Genomic DNA, 16,937 nt, shown 5'->3' with positions numbered 1-16,937 from the left:
GAATCAAGGGAGATTTGGAAAATTCAATCCAATTAAACAACTATCTCATTGGCTACTTCTTTTAAGATGCTAGAGTAAAACTCATCAGGACCCAGACACTAGACAACTTGCAACTCTAACAATTCATTTAGTATCACAGCTCCGGTGATTATGATTTTTAGGTTCGTCCCTTCATTCTATTTTGTATTTATTACTGCATATGTGATATCACTTGTAATGTTTATAGTGAAGACTAATGTAAAATACCTGTACAATTCATCTGCCGTTTCCTTATTTTCCATGATTAATTTTCCAGTCTATCTTTCTATAGAATCAACATTCACTTTATTAACTCTTTTTGTCGTTCAATACTTAGAGAAACTCTAACAATTTTTTTTGTATTTCTGGTTAGCTTTCTCTGATACTCTATATAATTTTATCTCGCTTCATTAATTTTTTGGTGGTTATTTGAGAAATTGCCTTTTGAATTGCTGAAGCCTGTCTGATACAGAGCAATTCACAATGCTGTTAGGTTGGGCATTCCAGAGTTTTGAACAAGTGACAATGAAGAACAGTGATGTATTGCAAGGCCAGATAGCATGTAACTTGGAGATTGATCTGGACATACCAGTATTCTTCTGGGTCTGCTCCCATTGTTCTTCCAGGCAATAGAGGTGGAGTGGTTATGGATTTGGAATTTGCTGTTGAAGATGGTCATGGCACACAAGCAGTGGAGGGAGGTACTGTATAAAATGGCAGATGGGGTGATGATCAAATGAATTATATTGTCATTGTTTGCTTCGCTCGTTGAGATTTGATGGAGTTGCATTCATCCGGGCAAGTGTAGAGTATTCCATCACATTCATTATTTGTACCTTGAAGATGACGAAAAGGTTTTGGGGAATCAGAAAGTGAGACAGCTAACACAGAATGCTCAGCCTCTGGTCTGCTCTTCGTCACAAAGTTTATCTGACTGATTCAGTTAAGATCTTGCTCAATGATGGCCCTCAGGTTATTGATGATGAGGCACAGATATTGTTAATGCTGTAGAATGACCAAGGGAGATGGTTAGCCATTCCTTTGTTGGTGGTGGTCATTGCCCAGCACTTGCGTAAAATGAGTGTTATGTGTCTTCTAGTGGTTCAAGACTGAATGTTGTCCTAGTCGTGTTGCCTGTCAGCTGGGACTTGGTGTCTGAGGATTACAAATGAAACTGCAATCACCAGTGAAGATCTGAAACTCTGCCTTTGATAAAGCACATGCTGGTGTTTGAGCTAAGGACACTATCCTGAAGAACTCCTGCACTGATATATTGAGGCTTTTTTTTAAGATTAGATTCCCTACAGTATGGAAACAGGCCCTTCAGCCAAATCAGTCCACACCGACCCTCCAAAGAGTAACCCACCCAGACCCATTGTCCCCTGACTAATGCACCTAACACTATAGGCAATTTAGTATGGCCAATTCACCACATCTTTGGACTGTGGGAGGAAACCCACGCAGACACAAGGGAGAACATGCAAACTCCAACAGACAGTCACCCGAGGCTGGGACCCTAGTGCTATGAGGCAACAGTGCTAACCACTGAGCCACTGTGATGCAGCAATTCAAGAGGCAATTTCTCACCTTCCCAATGACAGTTAGAAGTGAGCAACAAATATCTGGATTTACTCATGGTGCCTAAATACAATAGAACTTTTTTTGAAAATCTGTATTTTGTGCCACACATAATTTATGTATTATCTTGTGATTCACCAAAAGAAAGGAAAACTTGGGTGTATTTTTGCTGTGAAGCAATTCAATCATTCTAGTGTATTTGCTACGTCAGAATTTATTGTTAAGTTGGCAACTGATTGAATCTTTCTGCTTGACAGCTATAATTTCTGGTCTCCACCTTTAACAGAAGCTGTTCCAGTGCAATCTGAAGCAATGCTATTCACTTGTAAATACCAACCAAACCAAAGCCAACCAAGCTGAACTGCTCCTACCTGGCATGTATTAAGCAGGCATTTTTGGGTTTCGCACACAGTAACAAATTACTACTTGGTCATACAATGTTTGAACTAATAAAATAGTTTGCACTCCTTCATAGTTACCATCATAAGTGATGTGTAAAAATTACTGATTACATAAATCTTTGGCTCCTTGATCAGTGTTCTTGCTTTCAGGTATGCTGCCAACTAACTTCACTGTTTTTTCCCCAAGAGGTTTTATGTACCTGAAGGATTCATGACTGAACAACATGTCACAACAATAAATAGAGTTAACTGAATCCTAGGCTATGTGCTTAAGTGTTGAGTGGAAAGCTCTTAATGTTGCACTATAGTTTTGTTTCAGTTGTATACGAAGGAGAATATATATACAATTAGAGAATCCCTACAATGGGGAAGCAGGCCATTTGGCCCATCAAGTCCACACTAATCCTCTGAAGAGTATCCCACCCAGACCCACCCTATCCCTGTAACCCTGCATTTTCCCAATCCTTCTAACCTGCACACCTTTGGACTGTGGAAGGAAACTGGAGCACCCAAAGGAAACACACGCAGACATGGAGAGAATATGCAAACTCTACACAGTCACCCGAGGAAGCGAACCTGGCTCTCTAGCACTGTGAGGCAGCTGTGCTAACCACTGAGCTACTGTGCTGCCCCAATATAGAGCTGAAGCAAGGTGGGAAGGATAGAAAATATTAAATAATTAACCTTGTCAGCCTGTAAAAGAGACTTCTTAGAGGAGTCCTCATTGAGAAATGGTAAGGGATTACTGGGATAAAATAATTCAGGATAAATGCTTTTACATAACTGGGCTGAGGGTTAAGATATAAGTTTGAAGTTTTGAAAGTCTGGTCTCGCACAGATTTCCTTACCCAATAGACTATCAAAGCTGGACATTCGTAATAAGAAAAGTGACTGATGCTTCAACACTAAATTTATTTCAGAAAGTGTTAGAATCTGCATTGAGTTGAAGACCAGATTGTTATTGTGGAAGGGTGGAATCAAATGAGCAGGAATACCTTCTTAACCTAAAACTGCTCTCTAATTTTCCATTTATCTCACTGTACCTTCATGGTTTACTCCATCCATTGCTGCAATAGCTATATCAGCACATTACTGCTGCCTTTGATGACCCACTGGCAAGAATTGTTTCCCTGGTATCTTTTACATTGCCAGCATCAATTTAGGAATACAAGTTTTTACTTTCAGCCATGATAGTCCTTTTCCCAATGGTGATGGGCTTCCAAAATCACGTAGCTGTATTTCCAAACCTGAATCAGCTTCATAGGATGCATTCGGCTGTTGAAACATGAGTTTTAATATAATATAATATAATATAATATCATATCCAGCCTGCAGGTAATGCCTTCCAACAGATGGCATCTGAAATATCAGTGTTCAAAAGAATTTATATCGACACAGTGCTTATTATGTTGGTAAACACTGCAATGCTCTTCATTCAGGCATTTAAAAAACCAAGCTTCCATTCGCCTATCATGCCTGTATTTGCTAACTTGTGTTGGCTACCAGCTTAGTAATGTCTCAACTTAACAATTCTCATCCTTTGTTTTAAATTCATTCATGCCCCATGCCCTTCCTATCTCTGTAATCTCCTTCAAACCCATTACCCAAGAACATATCTGCACTTCACTAATTCCTGCCTTTTGAGTGGCATACCATGAATGGCACATCCACAACTGCCAAGACCCTAAGCTGTAAAATTTGCTTCCAAAATCTCTCTGCTTCAGTGGGGTAAATTTTACCAGAAATCTTTTGTTGCATTTCCTGCAGGTTTTCTTGCAAGTCCAGCTCATTAATTAGATACGAAGCCTTTTTTCCAACTCTAGCCCAATTCGCCCACTCACTGGAAGCCATTATTTGCCACTGCTGGGATGTCCCAGGATCCCTGGTGTCAGTGTCTTCCTGGAAGTCTAGCTGCACATCCGGTCAAGCCTTGACTGTCTGTCTCACTGCTGTGCTCTATTATGCATGAAGTGATGTCACTCCAGCTGAGTGTCCTCACCTTCCTCCTGGGAAGATTGACATTGCTCTCCCAGTTTGTCAGCCTCCATCACATCTCCTAACTACCTGCTCCAGCTGTTCAGAGCACAGCATGCAAGGATTATGTGCTCTTTCTGTATTAAATAAACAATAAGTCCCCGCCAAAACTGATTCAAGCATTTGAATCTCATCTTCAACAGGTCCACCATCTGCTCCATGATCACCCTGGCTGAAGAATGGGCTGTATTGTATCGGAACCCAGCCACAGTGTTGGGGGGTCAGGGGAGTAGGGTTGGTGGGTGGTGTAACAGAGTCATTATTCGTGATCATAGAGGATAACCCTTGTATCCTGGAACTATCCTTGTAAGGCATCTGGCTTTTGAAACGCAGCAAAATGTGGACTGCTCTTTTCCTGGAGCTTCAGAGGCTGAGGGATGACCTAATAGAGGTTTATAAAATCATGAGGGGCATGGATAGGATAAATAGACAAGGTCTTTTCTCCTGGGGTGTGGGATTCCAGAACTCAAGGGCATAGGTTTAGGGTGAGAGGGAAAAGATATAAAAGAGACTTAAGGGACAACTTTTTCACGCAGAGGGTGGTGTGTGTTTGGAATGAGCTGCCGAGGAAGTGGTGGAGGCTAGTAGAATCACAGCATTTAAAAGGCATCTGAATGGGTATATTAATAGGAAGGGTTTCAAGGGATGTGGGCCAAGTACTGGCAAATGGGACTAGATTAGATTAGAATACCTGGTCGGCATGGACAAGTTGGACTGAAGGGTCTGTTTCCATGCTGTACATCTATATGACTCTAAATAAAGTTAAAAATCACACAACACCAGGTTATAGTCCAACAGGTTTAATTGGAAGCACACTAGCTTTCGGAATGACACTCCTTCATCAGGTGATGTTTAGGTTGATTCTAATCTAAAAAGTGAGAAAACAGAATTTTACATTAATTCATGCAGTTATTGAGCTCAGAGTTTTACATGAATTCATGCAGTTTTTGAACAAAGTACAATGTAACTTTGCAAGTACAAATTCACCCCACAAAATATATGGATCTTTGTCTGCATGTGTGTGTCTGGGGTGGGGGGTTGTGAGTGTCTGTGAGAGAGTGTATATGTGTGTGCATGAGTGTAGAGTGGTCTAAGTCTCTGAGACGATGCCTGTGTGGGTGTGGGAGTGTATGTGTCTGTAAGGGCGTGTGTGAGTGTCTGTATATATGTTTGTCCATGTGTATGTGTGTGTATAGGAGTGTGTATGTGTGTGTGTGCGTGTAGGAGTGTCTGTGTGTGTGTATTGTGCAATGGTGGTAACCTGTAATGTAACATGAACCCAAGGTCCCGGTTGAGGCCCTCCTTATGGGTACCAAACTTAGCTATCAACCTCTGCTTGGCCACTTTTCGCTGCTGCCTGTCCCGAAGTCCGCCTTGGAGGATGGTCACCCGAAGGTCCGAGGTCGAATGTCCTGGACTGCTGAGGTGTTCCCCAACTGGGAGGGAACACTCCTGTCTGTTGATTGTTGTGTGGTGCCCATTCATCCGTTGTCATAGCCTTTGCTCGGTTTTCGCAATGTACCATGCCTCAGGACATCCTTGCCTGCAACGTATAAGATTGACAATGTTGGCTGAGTCACATGAGTACCTGCCATGTACAAGGTGGGACGTGGCCCCACGCATAATGGTGGTATCTATGTCCACACTCTGACATGTCTTACAGCGCCTACCATGACAGGGTTGTATGGAGTTGTCCTGAGAGCCGGGCAGCTTGCTACGAACAATGATTTGTTTGAGGTTTGGCGGTTGTTTAAAGGCAAGCAGTGGAGGAGTGGGGAAGGCCTTGGCAAGATGCTCATCCTCATTGATAATGTGTTGCAGGTCACGAAGAACATGGGGACACGTGGGGACACATCCCACTTTGTATGTGGCAGGTACTCATGTGACTCAGCCAACGTTGTCTATCTTATACGTTGGATGTCCTGAGGCATGGTACATTGTGGAAACCGAGCAAAGGCTATGACAATGGATGAATGGGCACCGCACAACAATCTACAGACAGGAGTGTTCCCTCCCAGTTGGGGAACACTTCAGTGGTCCAGGACATTCGACCTCGGACCTTCGGGTGACCCATCCTCCAAGGCGGACTTCGGGACAGGCAATAACACAAAGTGGCCGAGCAGAGGCTGATAGCTAATTTCGGTACCCATAGGGAGGGCCTCAATCGGGACCTTGGGTTCATTCACATTACAGGTGACCACCAAAAAACTATACACACACACACACAGACACTCCTACACACACACACTCTCTCACACACACACAGGCACTCCTATACACACACATGCACACGGACACACATATACACAGACACGCACACAGACACTCACACACACCCCTACAGACACACATACTCCCACACTCACACACGCACCCCCTCACAGAGTTAAGACACTCTACACTCACTACACACATATATACACTCTCTCTCACAGACAATCACAACCCCCCACCCCAGACATGCACACACAGTCAAAGACCCACATACACACATCGAGTCATAGAATCATAGAGATGTACAGAATGGAAACAGACCTTTGGGTCCAACTCGTCCATGCCAACCAGATATCCCAACCCAATCTAGTCCCACCTGCCAGCACCCAGCCCATATCCCTCCAAACCCTTCCTATTCATATACCCATCCAAATGCCTCCTAAATGTTGCAATTGTACCAGCCTCCACCACATCCTCTGGCAGCTCATTCCATACGCGTACCACCTTCTGTGTGAAAAAGTTGCCCCTTAGGTCTCTTTTATATCTTTCCCTCTCACCCTAAACCTATGCCCTCTAGTTCTGGACTCCCCGACCCCAGGGAAAAGACAGATTTTGTCTATTTATCCTATCCATGCCCCTCATAATTTTGTAAACCTCTATAAGGTCACCCCTCAGCCTCCGACACTCCAGGGAAAACAGTCCCAGCCTGTTCAGCCTCTCCCAATAGCTCAGATCCTCCAACCCTGGCAACATCCTTGTAAATCTTTTCTGAACCCTTTCAAGTTTCACAACATCCTTCCAATAAGAAGGAGACCAGAATTGCACGTAATATTCCAGCAGTGGCCTAACCAATGTCCTGTACGGCCGCAACATGACCTCCCAACTCCTGTACTCAATACTCTGACCAATAAAGGAAAGCATACCAAACGCCTTCTTCACTATCCTATCTACCTGGGACTCCACTTTCAAGGAGCTATGAACCTGCACTCCAAGGTCTCTTTGTTCAGCAACACTCCCTAGGACCTTACCATTAATTGTATAAGTTATATTTTGTGGGGCGAATTTGTACTTGCAGGGTTACATTGTACTTTGCTCAAAAACTGCATGAATTCATGTAAAACTCTGTTTTCCCACTTTTTAGATTAGAATCAATCTAAACATCATGGCATAGATAGAAAACACAGGGGGCTAACACCTTCAACATATTGTCTAGCTAATGCCCATTGTTACAGCTAACCTGAGAATGCAACTTTTAAAAAAAGGTTTTGTGATTTACACATAAAAGAAGTGAAACTATCATGGTATTCAAACAGATGAAAGACTCAACAGACAATCAAGGTATTTTTCAATGTATAATTTCAGTTACATCACACTGTAAATTTTTGCTATAAATTCTGTGCCTTAGAATTGTGTCCTCCACTATCACCTAATGAAGGAGTGTCGCTCCGAAAGCTAGTGTGCTTCCAATTAAACCTGTTGGACTATAACCTGGTGTTGTGTGATTTTTAACTTTGTACACCCCAGTCCAACACCGGCATCTCCAAATCATGATTCTATATAGACATTATGAAACTCCCAGTGTACCTGTCACACAGTTCTAAGAAATGGCACTGATGATCACAGGCTACTTGGATGTTAATGGTTTGGAAGTCTTTTCTAATGGGGTACTCAGCTACATTTGAAATGGTCCTGTGGTGGGTGTACTGTCTATCGCACCCTGCGCAGGAGGAAGCCAGCTATATTGCCAATACCAATGCCCAAGCTGTACACTGACCATGTCATGTGGCCACGAGATGAAGAGCTGTGATCTTTGTGTCAAAGGGCAATGACAGCTGTGTCATTAAATATTATGAAAGCAGAGGTAGAAAGATTCTTGTTAGGCAAGTGAATCAAAGCTTATCAGTGGTAAAAAGGGAGTGAAATTTGAAATGAATACAGGTAAGCCAATTTCTTATTGAATGGCCGATACTACTTTTGGGACCAAATGTCTGCTTCTGCTCCTATTTTCTATATCCTTGCCCTTTAGCTAAAAAGCTACCACAGAGATTGGGTGCTAAGCAAGTAAGCACAAAGTGAAGCACTAAGAAATGAAACTAAGAGCCCTAAAGCATTTCCTGTGTAGATGTGTGAGATGGATGTGATTCCCTGGGTGAACAGTGATCTGACAGGACCTTGCAAGTCAAAGATATACCTGAGCTCTAAAGTAAAGAGCTGAAATGGATTGTGAGTTGGTCCAACGTCAGCAATGCTGATGTTGTGATGCTGATGGTTTGCTGATGCTGACTTCAGTTGATGAACATATTGAGGACATTGTTTATGGAGCATTCAAAGACATATTGATGGAAGAGCATTAAAAATGGAGAGACGGAGAAAACAGTAGCAAACTATTGTTGCCAGGTAACCGCTCTGGTTTTAATATTGGGAATTGAGTGCCTTCTAGACATTTGGGAGAGGAGGAGTGAATCATGACTTGCGTAGAAATATGGTGCAATTAGCTATTAATGAGATCTGAATGTATGGAAATAAAGTAGCTTGTGCTCATTAGTCAGATTCATGTCCCATGTATAAAAACTTATTTCTGATGGCCTCCACAATGTTTTAAGGCTTGCTGAATTTTCTCTGAAACTTCATCTTAACGAACAGTCTTCTCCCTATATGTGGGACATTCAAGTGTTCAGAGAAAGTGGGCTAAGCCAGGGAGATGATTGCTCATTACTGAAGCAACTTTTGGATTTCTCCCAAAAAACAATTGGTATGGCCTGTAGCCCCCAACTATTTGCAATGAATTCTTTGCTTGGACTGTCCAAGCCAAGGCAGATATTGACTTACAACTTATGTTGGTCCACTAAACTTTTATCATCCATCACTGTATGATTTATTTTACGGATTCCATACCAAAGGGACTTATTCCTGCAGTGTTCATTGTTACAATGTTCATGTTTTCACAAGTATCCATAAATTCACAATGTACAAATTGTCAGTTGGAAATTTAGCCAGTTCCCCTAGTTTGGATTGTATCTATTTCTCCATTACCTTATGTTCATGTGGACTGGATAAATCTAGTCACAATATTTATTAAGTGCAAAATTATTTTTTTTCTATTCATTACATTGAAGTATGTTGTGACAAATTTTAAAATGTCTATTTCCACAAGGAGCTTCATTGTTGATCATGATGATGTTCTCCTTTCCTTTTTACATATTTCACATTTACCTCTGATCACCTTCAAATGTTTATTGTATTCATTCTTTACTTGAATTTTTAATCTATGAGAAAATGGATGCACAAACAGCCAATATAATTTAAGGTAACTAGCATTTCCTCCTTTAAACTTCTTTCTCCTGATACCAATAGCACCTGTTAAATATTTTGTTTAGGAGATTGACCTTGGTTAATGGAATACAAAAATAGCTGGATTTGTAAACTCTAAATCCACTGATTTCATAAAAACAACTACTATGAATGCTTCATATACATTTAACATGTTTTTTTCTTTTGTAATTTTTGTCCATAAATGTTTATAAATGATCAAAACCTTCATCAGTGTCTATTTCTAGAGGGTCCAGCTTGGTTTTCCTTTTGGGAAGATTGTAACAGTTGTCCATATCTCTATTTACATGTTTTCATTAATGATAAGTTTGAGCTTCACAGAACATGGGTAATAATTCAGAAGCCCAAGTTGATCAGGAGATGTGGATTCAAATTTCCACCTAACATCGTCTGACATTCAAATTTAAATAGTTAATAAATCTGAAAGTTTCTCTCAGTAGTTGTGTTATGAAGCTCTCATATTTTTGTAAAAACGCCATCTTTGGGTCTTATGCCTGTACCTCTGAACCAGAAGATCTTAGTTCTTGTACGGCTCGGCAAAAGTAAGGACTGCAGATGCTGGAGATTAGAGTCGAGAGTGTGGTGCTGACAGCAGGTCAGACAGCATCCAAAGAGCAAGAGAGTCGACGTTTCGGGCAAAAGCCCTTCATTAGGAAGCACTGACTCTCCTGCTCCTTGGATGCTGTGCTTTTCCAGCACCACACTCTCGACACTTATTTCTAGTACTACCTGTTCTGAAGGTGTGTTATAACATGTCTGTGCAGGTTATGTTAAAAACATATGTGGTTTATCTCCTTCACCTATGTGGTCTGGTCTGTGTATGGCATCTGACCCACAAAAATGTAGGTGTGTCTGAGTGAACCACTGAAATTACCTAGCAAGCCAAGCTGTTGTACCAGACTGCAACAGGAGATATGCAACACTGGCATAAAGACTTTAAAATGTGGCACTTTGTGACCATATTCCAGTCAGTATCAGTCAGTTCTGTCAGGAAAGGAGAGAAGAAAAAAAATGTGCTTCTTAAAGTAACTGTAACAGTAACTGTTTAAAAATGTATTCAGAAGCCTGCCAAACTGCCAGTAGGCAGACAATATCTGACTAGGCAAAAGTGAGGACTGCAGAGGCTGCAGATCAGAGTCTAGATTAGAGTGGTGCTGGAAAAGCACAGCAGGTCAGGCAGCATCCGAGGAGCAGGAAAATCCTGATGAAGGGTTTTTGCCAGAAACGGCAATTTTCCTGCTCCTCGGATGCTGCCTGACCTGCTGTGCTTTTCCAGCACCACTCTAATCTAGAAAATATCTGACAGGCTCACTGCAGCTAAATAGTTAAGTTCTGCAATAGCGATTGTTTATTCTAAACTCTAAACATTTTGTTATCATACTGTTAATTGTCTCCTGTAATGAATGATCTAAAACATGTGTTGATTGTACACAGAGTCAGAAACATCTGTACACATGCAACCACTAAATTATTCTTGAGAAGAATTAGCACCACTGCGTACCCCAATAATGCAACTGGACCTGGAATTGCGAGAAACTCAGGGATCAAAGACAGCTCTATTTACTAACAAACACAACAGTACTAAAAACAAATTGCATCTCTGCTGCACCTAAAGAAAACTAAAATCTTCCCAAGACAAACCATAAGAATTGCCAAAAGACATCGAGCCATATAAGGCTAACGGAAATGAAATATAATATCAGAATTGATTTTAATTTCCTATTCAAATCCTGGAAGTTTGGAAAATGTGGCAGTTGTCAAGAGGAATCAGACAGAGGTCTGTTGATTTATCTAATCCCTTTCCGATGTTGACAGATTTGCTGTGTACTTCTAATTTTTCCTGTTTTCATTTGAACTTATAAACTACATTTGTGATGAAATACTCCTGCTTGAGGGGAATTTTGGGCGGGTTAAATTCCTGGAACAGACGACATTAAGAAGTGCAAATATTACCTCATTGGCTGCTGCAGTAAATTTAAATAATACATAATTACATATGTTATATAAACCTATTATTTTACACTCTAACGTAATAACTTACAGTCCCGATGAAAACGTCCTTCTAGCATTGCCAAAAAACACCATGTATTTAATATCCCTGAACAATGGATGATAAGATGTTGAAAAGAAAGATGCACTTCTAAATTAAGTTTGGATTGAGCAAACTGGAAATTGCCATTAATACTCCCATGTGAACTGTAGGTTTCCTTGCCGTTCAGCTATTAGAATGGTGGGAGGTGGGGGTGATACATGAAAGTTTCAATTTTACAGAAAATGGTCATTAATCACAAACGCAAATTCTACTTGTCTTTCCAACAAATGTTGGCTAGCCTGCTGAGTCTTTCCTGCACGTTTCTCTTCTAATTGCCTGTATTTGCAGTATTTCATTTTGCATGAAAGTTCAATTGCTTTACTGGAAATTCTTGAGTACAAATATAGATATAGATTTGATTGCAGATTCTGTTCTAAGTGCTGAGTTATCAGAAAAAAAAACTTTGCTAATAAGCCATGTGGGGTGGACAAAGTTAAAAATCACACAACACCACGTTATAGTCTAACAGGTTTATTTGGGAACACTAACTTCCAAATAAACCTGTTGGACTATAACATGGCGTTGTGTGATTTTTAACTTTACTCATAAGTGATAATCTGCAATTTTCACATCCTGAGCAAGGGTCTTCGGACCCGAAACATTAAGTGATTTCTCTTCACAGATGCTGCCAGACCTTCTGAGCGTTTCCAGCAATTTCCGTTTTTGTTTCCCATTCCAGGTCCTAACTTAGTGTCATAATTCTAATCACTCAATGAAAATAGAGACATTGCTAGTTAGTTTTAGTTTCAAAAGCCCCATATAATTTCATCAATCAGAATCCAGCTTTTCAAAAGAGATGATAAATATACAAAATTTTGCATTAAACAATATGCAATCGCCTGCTTTTCCTTTTTTAAGCGGGGAAAGGGGAAATAAAAGGTTTAGTCATTTGATTGACAACAAAACTCCCATCAATTTGGACTCTGGCACTGGCTCTCTGGAGTGAAGACGTCATCGCTGCCAGGAACTCAGATGATTTCGCCTCGCGGGCTGTTCCAGGGAGCGGTCTGTCCCCCCACCAATCAGCGCTTCCGGTGCCAAGCAACCCTACAGGCACACCGCGTGCATGCGGGGGGAGCGAGGCGGCAGACGGAACAGCCGGGAGGGGGGCGTGGCATCCCACAACAGAACTTGCCGCCCCCTTCCTCGCTTCCATTGGCCGAAAACGCCCGGGGGGCGGGCCGGCTCCGGGAGCAGGCCGTCGGTCGATTGGTCGAACCGGCTGTCAATCCCGGTCAGCGCGGTAGGTTGTCGTGCCTCTAACGCGGGGGGAGGGGGGGTCACTCTTTTGCTGTTTTCCTAAAAAAAAATCTTGTCGTGGCGAAGTGCGTCAAAAAATATAATCGAATCGGCAGGTTTTTAAAAGACGTTTTGTTTGAGGTGAAAAGAGGATCAAGTATCGCCGCGTCCGAGGCCTTGACGGGATTAAGAATGTCCCAGCTGTAGGTCGAGGTGTCAGAAAGTTGGGGCTGTCAGTCTGGAAAGTTTTATTGCTGCAGGTACAATGTGTCTTGTATTTTATTCTTATTTGCAGCAGGCCTCGTCAGCAGAATGCCAAGCTGAAAGTTTTACAGTAAGTGTGGAGTGACTAAATAACAACAGGTGGGCATCGAGTGGAGCATTTTGACAGGTAAGTGATCATTGAATGCCTCTGGAGTTTTATTTTGGTCTCCAAGGCTGCTGAGTCTGATCCAGTCAGTGTGGCGCAGCAGGGTTACGGCAATTATTGATTTCAAAATAAAAGCGTACAAGGCTGTCCGACTTGTGTTTTAGAGTCCTTTTGGAAGCGCAGCCTGATCCGAGGTAAATGGACTGCTAACACCTGACTCACATTCTCTCCACCCCCCCCCCCCCCCCCAAAAACACAAAATATAGGAGGTATCACTTGCGAGTTGAAATATTGTCCTTCAGCGACCGCGAACAGGAAGTGGGGTTGCTGTGTTAAAGGGAAGAGTTGTGGACGCATGGTGAATGTGTTTATCAGCTTCTGGTGAAGTCTTGGTGCTTAAATGGTATTTTATCACAGAGTAGTGCATTTACTTTGTATTTATTGCGTGCAAATGTAATCTTTATGCTGCCTATAACCCTTCAACAAAGCATCATTTATGAAAACTGTTGTGTTTAAAATCCAAACTTAACCATAGATCCCTGATGAAGGGCTTTTGCCTGAAATGTCGATTTTCCTCCTCCTCGGATGTTGCCTGGTCTGTGCTTTTCCAGCACCACTCTAATCTTTACATAGACCATTCTACTTAATTATGGGATTCTGATTCAGCATGTGGAATTATTTTTTGTATAGCTGCATAGAATTTGAATGAAATGTTAACCAGATTTAATCTCAGTCAATGTGGGTTATCATTGAAATGCTTTATGTAAAGGAAATAACTACTGTAAACCTGGAGGTGTTGTCCTTTATGACAAGGGTGGGCTATTTGCTAACTTTGATAAATGATTCTCAACTGGACAGGCACGATGTTGTCATGATGTTTATTGGTTGATCTTCAACATTTTTTCATTTAATCTGTTACACATGTGTTTTCCCCAATCACTATGTGTATTCAAAACAGTACTAAAATGATGGAGGATTCTGGTAACCCTCTGTCTTGCTCATTATGTAGTCAATAGCTACTTAAACTTTGGGTATTAAAATATCAGTTCAATGTAGCAGTGTGGAATCACCCCTGTCACTTGTGGTTATAATGTATGATTGAACATAGTTTTATATCAAAATCATTAAATCTGCAATAATACTGCTTGGATTTGTTTCACTTCTCAACAAATTCACAGTATTGCTCATTTACTGATGCTTTAGTTTCTGTCTGTGATACAGAAAGTGCCATACAACTCTATAACGTTATGAGTAGCTAACATGTGAGTAGATTCTTTCAAAGTCTATGCGGTGTTTGGCATCACCAATTTTTAATTCCTCGAATATTGGGGGAAAATTCATTTTGTTTTCAAGAATCTGAGAAAATATTTGCTGAGGTCAGCTAAATCTGGCACTGTATTAGATTAGATTAAACAATGCATTAAAGATAACATTGATACCATTTGCAGAATAGTTTATGAAAAACAGTAAAACAAAACAAACACAGTACGCTGAAGGACTGTTTTTCTCTGTGCATAGAATACATTTTTGGAGAACCAAAAATCAGGATCATCTTTTCCCTACCTTTTAACTTAGTGATTTTTCTGCTGTCAGTTACTGTTGTAAGACTTTTTTATATGACCTGTCCATTTGACCAATTTTCTGCCTAATGATTTTGAGATGTTTATTTGTTTGTTTATTTATTTATCTTATCCATTTAAGTTTTTGTCTACCAGTTTACACTATATCAAAGTTATTTCTTTCTGCCTTTCAGCATTAAAGTGTGATAAAGGTGTATTGAGAAAAGTCTTGAGAGAGAAGAAAAGTTCTGTAGACGTCAGCTGAGGCAATCAGGTAAATTGTACTAATACACCACCTCATCATGAATGTTTCTCTCAGTTCCTAGCACTAAATACTATAAATAGTTTAAAATACTGCCTGTTTAAAATGCATCAAGATTATTACTAAAAACAGCATGAACTGTGTATATTTTTATAATGTAAATTTAAGAATTTGGAACATAGTTTTGTTTGAAAGGAGGAAGCACAGTTCAGAATTCTGTGAACTTGGTCTGTTAAGTGGGTAGTCCTGAGTGAGTGTAACTTCAGTTTTCCCACATTTTGAAGCTGAATTTTAAGCAAACTGATTTTGAAACCAGAAGCAGAAGGTGTGATATTTTGGTTGGTTTACAAGAATGAGGAAGGATACTCCATTTTAGAGGTCATGTACTGATAGTGATTTCAAAAGACCAAATTTGTAACAGCACCTTGTGAATAGGAACATCCTAATATTTCCAGTTCTTTAGAAATGGGGAAAAATATTTTTCTATGTAAGTTAAATGTTTACTTCCTTATTAATAACATTAGCTGCAGTGAGATACATCTCCTGGAAGTAGTTTAAAAGCTGCAGCTATTTCAAGATAATCAAAAATTGTGTATGTGAAGACTTGTTTCTTTCACAGTATTGTGATGTTAAGTTTTCTTTCATATGTACATTTTCTTGTTTAGTTTAGAGTTTGGATTTTGAAACTAGTGGCAGAGGATTTCCTGGCTGTATGTGTACGGAGAGATTTTATAATTGTCAGTATTCCTGGAAATGCATTTTAAACAAAACTCAGTATGGGACTGAGTTCCTGGAGTGCACATGGGAATTTGTTTGCATTGAGAGAGTTTTATCAGCTGACAGGGTATATTAAGCTGCTTTCAACTGGAAAGATTATGAATTTCTTGTTTTAATTTATTGGGAGAATGCACACAGCTTGGACAGCTTGGGGTTCATTTTGCAGAACTTCTGATTGAGGCTGGATGTATGAAACAGTTCTGGAAAAAAGTTAACTCGGAAAAGTTAGGAAATAGATTACTTTAGTATAAAGAAGTTAGTTTGAAAGATCCAGACCTGCGTGTTTGATTAGATAATGAAGGAATTATTCAAAACTGAGGAAATCTAATTTCAGTTGTGTGAATACTTAAAGAATAGGCTGCCAAATTCTCAAGACTGCAAATTGAAAGAAACAGTTAACATTCTACCTGTAGAAGGGGTAGAATAGCAAATTGTCTTTGGTGTTTTAGTACTGTGAAGTGTTGATGTTGGGAGAAGTGGAATTGTATTTTACTCTGTTTGAAAATATTTATTGTTATGTTATTTGTGAATAGCTTGGTTTATTCTATTTTATCTTCTGTTTCATTGTTAATACCGGACTTGTAGCATTGCGTGCTTTTTGTGAATGACACCCTTTTCAAATTAAAAAAAAAATCAAACCAGATTTCAGCCTAGGATCTGATATTATAACTGGACATATCAGTTCAGATTATAATGGTAAAACATTATTCAAGTATGTCTCCATCCCCTGCAGCCTTTTATTTAATTCTCTTTGTATGTTCCAGATGTGTTTGGGGCATGTATTTTGATCACTTCTTAGAAAAAGGGGATTACATTACCCCATGCAGTTGGTATAGTTGTATATTCTGGCACTGTGTGTTGCCTCCATTTAGTATAATATGCTGATATTGTGGCAACATACTTTTAAAAATAATACTTCTGTGTTAATTGTTAGATATCTTGTGCACTACTTCCATTTTGCCTCTAATTACCATTCATTTCATAGTTCAATGTTAAAATAGAAAACTGCTTGTGGGAATTAAATTAGTGAGTGCATTGCAACCATACCAATTTCAAATTGAAA

At 40.2% G+C, this 16,937-nt stretch overlaps 1 protein-coding gene and 1 long non-coding RNA gene across 8 annotated transcripts in view; one reads left to right on the top strand and one right to left on the bottom strand.

Annotated features, from left to right (window-relative positions):
- Positions 1 to 4,815: 4,815 nt before the first annotated feature.
- On the bottom strand, positions 4,816 to 10,553 carry LOC148141771 (uncharacterized). Its single transcript, XR_015752437.1, has 3 exons — positions 10,450 to 10,553; positions 5,362 to 5,574; positions 4,816 to 4,899 (listed from the first exon to the last, which is right to left on the bottom strand). It is a non-coding gene; the product is annotated as an uncharacterized LOC148141771 (long non-coding RNA).
- Positions 10,554 to 12,938: 2,385 nt separating this feature from the next.
- Positions 12,939 to 16,937, top strand: part of stat3 (signal transducer and activator of transcription 3 (acute-phase response factor)) — a 93,064-nt gene continuing 89,065 nt past the window's right edge. For 3 of the 7 annotated variants that reach the window (XM_087977821.1, XM_087977825.1, XM_087977824.1), the window contains exons 1-2: positions 12,939 to 13,166; positions 15,030 to 15,109. The gene's annotated coding sequence lies outside the window, so the exon portion shown is untranslated. Of the gene's footprint in view, positions 13,298 to 13,655; positions 13,680 to 15,029; positions 15,110 to 16,937 lie in introns of those variants that run through there. The other 4 variants (XM_087977822.1, XM_087977827.1, XM_087977826.1 and 1 more) reach the window with 2 other exon arrangements.

This window comes from Chiloscyllium plagiosum, unplaced genomic scaffold, assembly GCF_037043375.1.
Source record: "Chiloscyllium plagiosum isolate Xiang-an unplaced genomic scaffold, Cpla_swu_hap1 HiC_scaffold_32, whole genome shotgun sequence".
NCBI classification, from domain to species: Eukaryota; Metazoa; Chordata; class Chondrichthyes; order Orectolobiformes; family Hemiscylliidae; genus Chiloscyllium; species Chiloscyllium plagiosum.
Note: the sequence above shows the minus strand (reverse complement) of the source record. Positions and strands in the feature narration are given on the sequence as shown.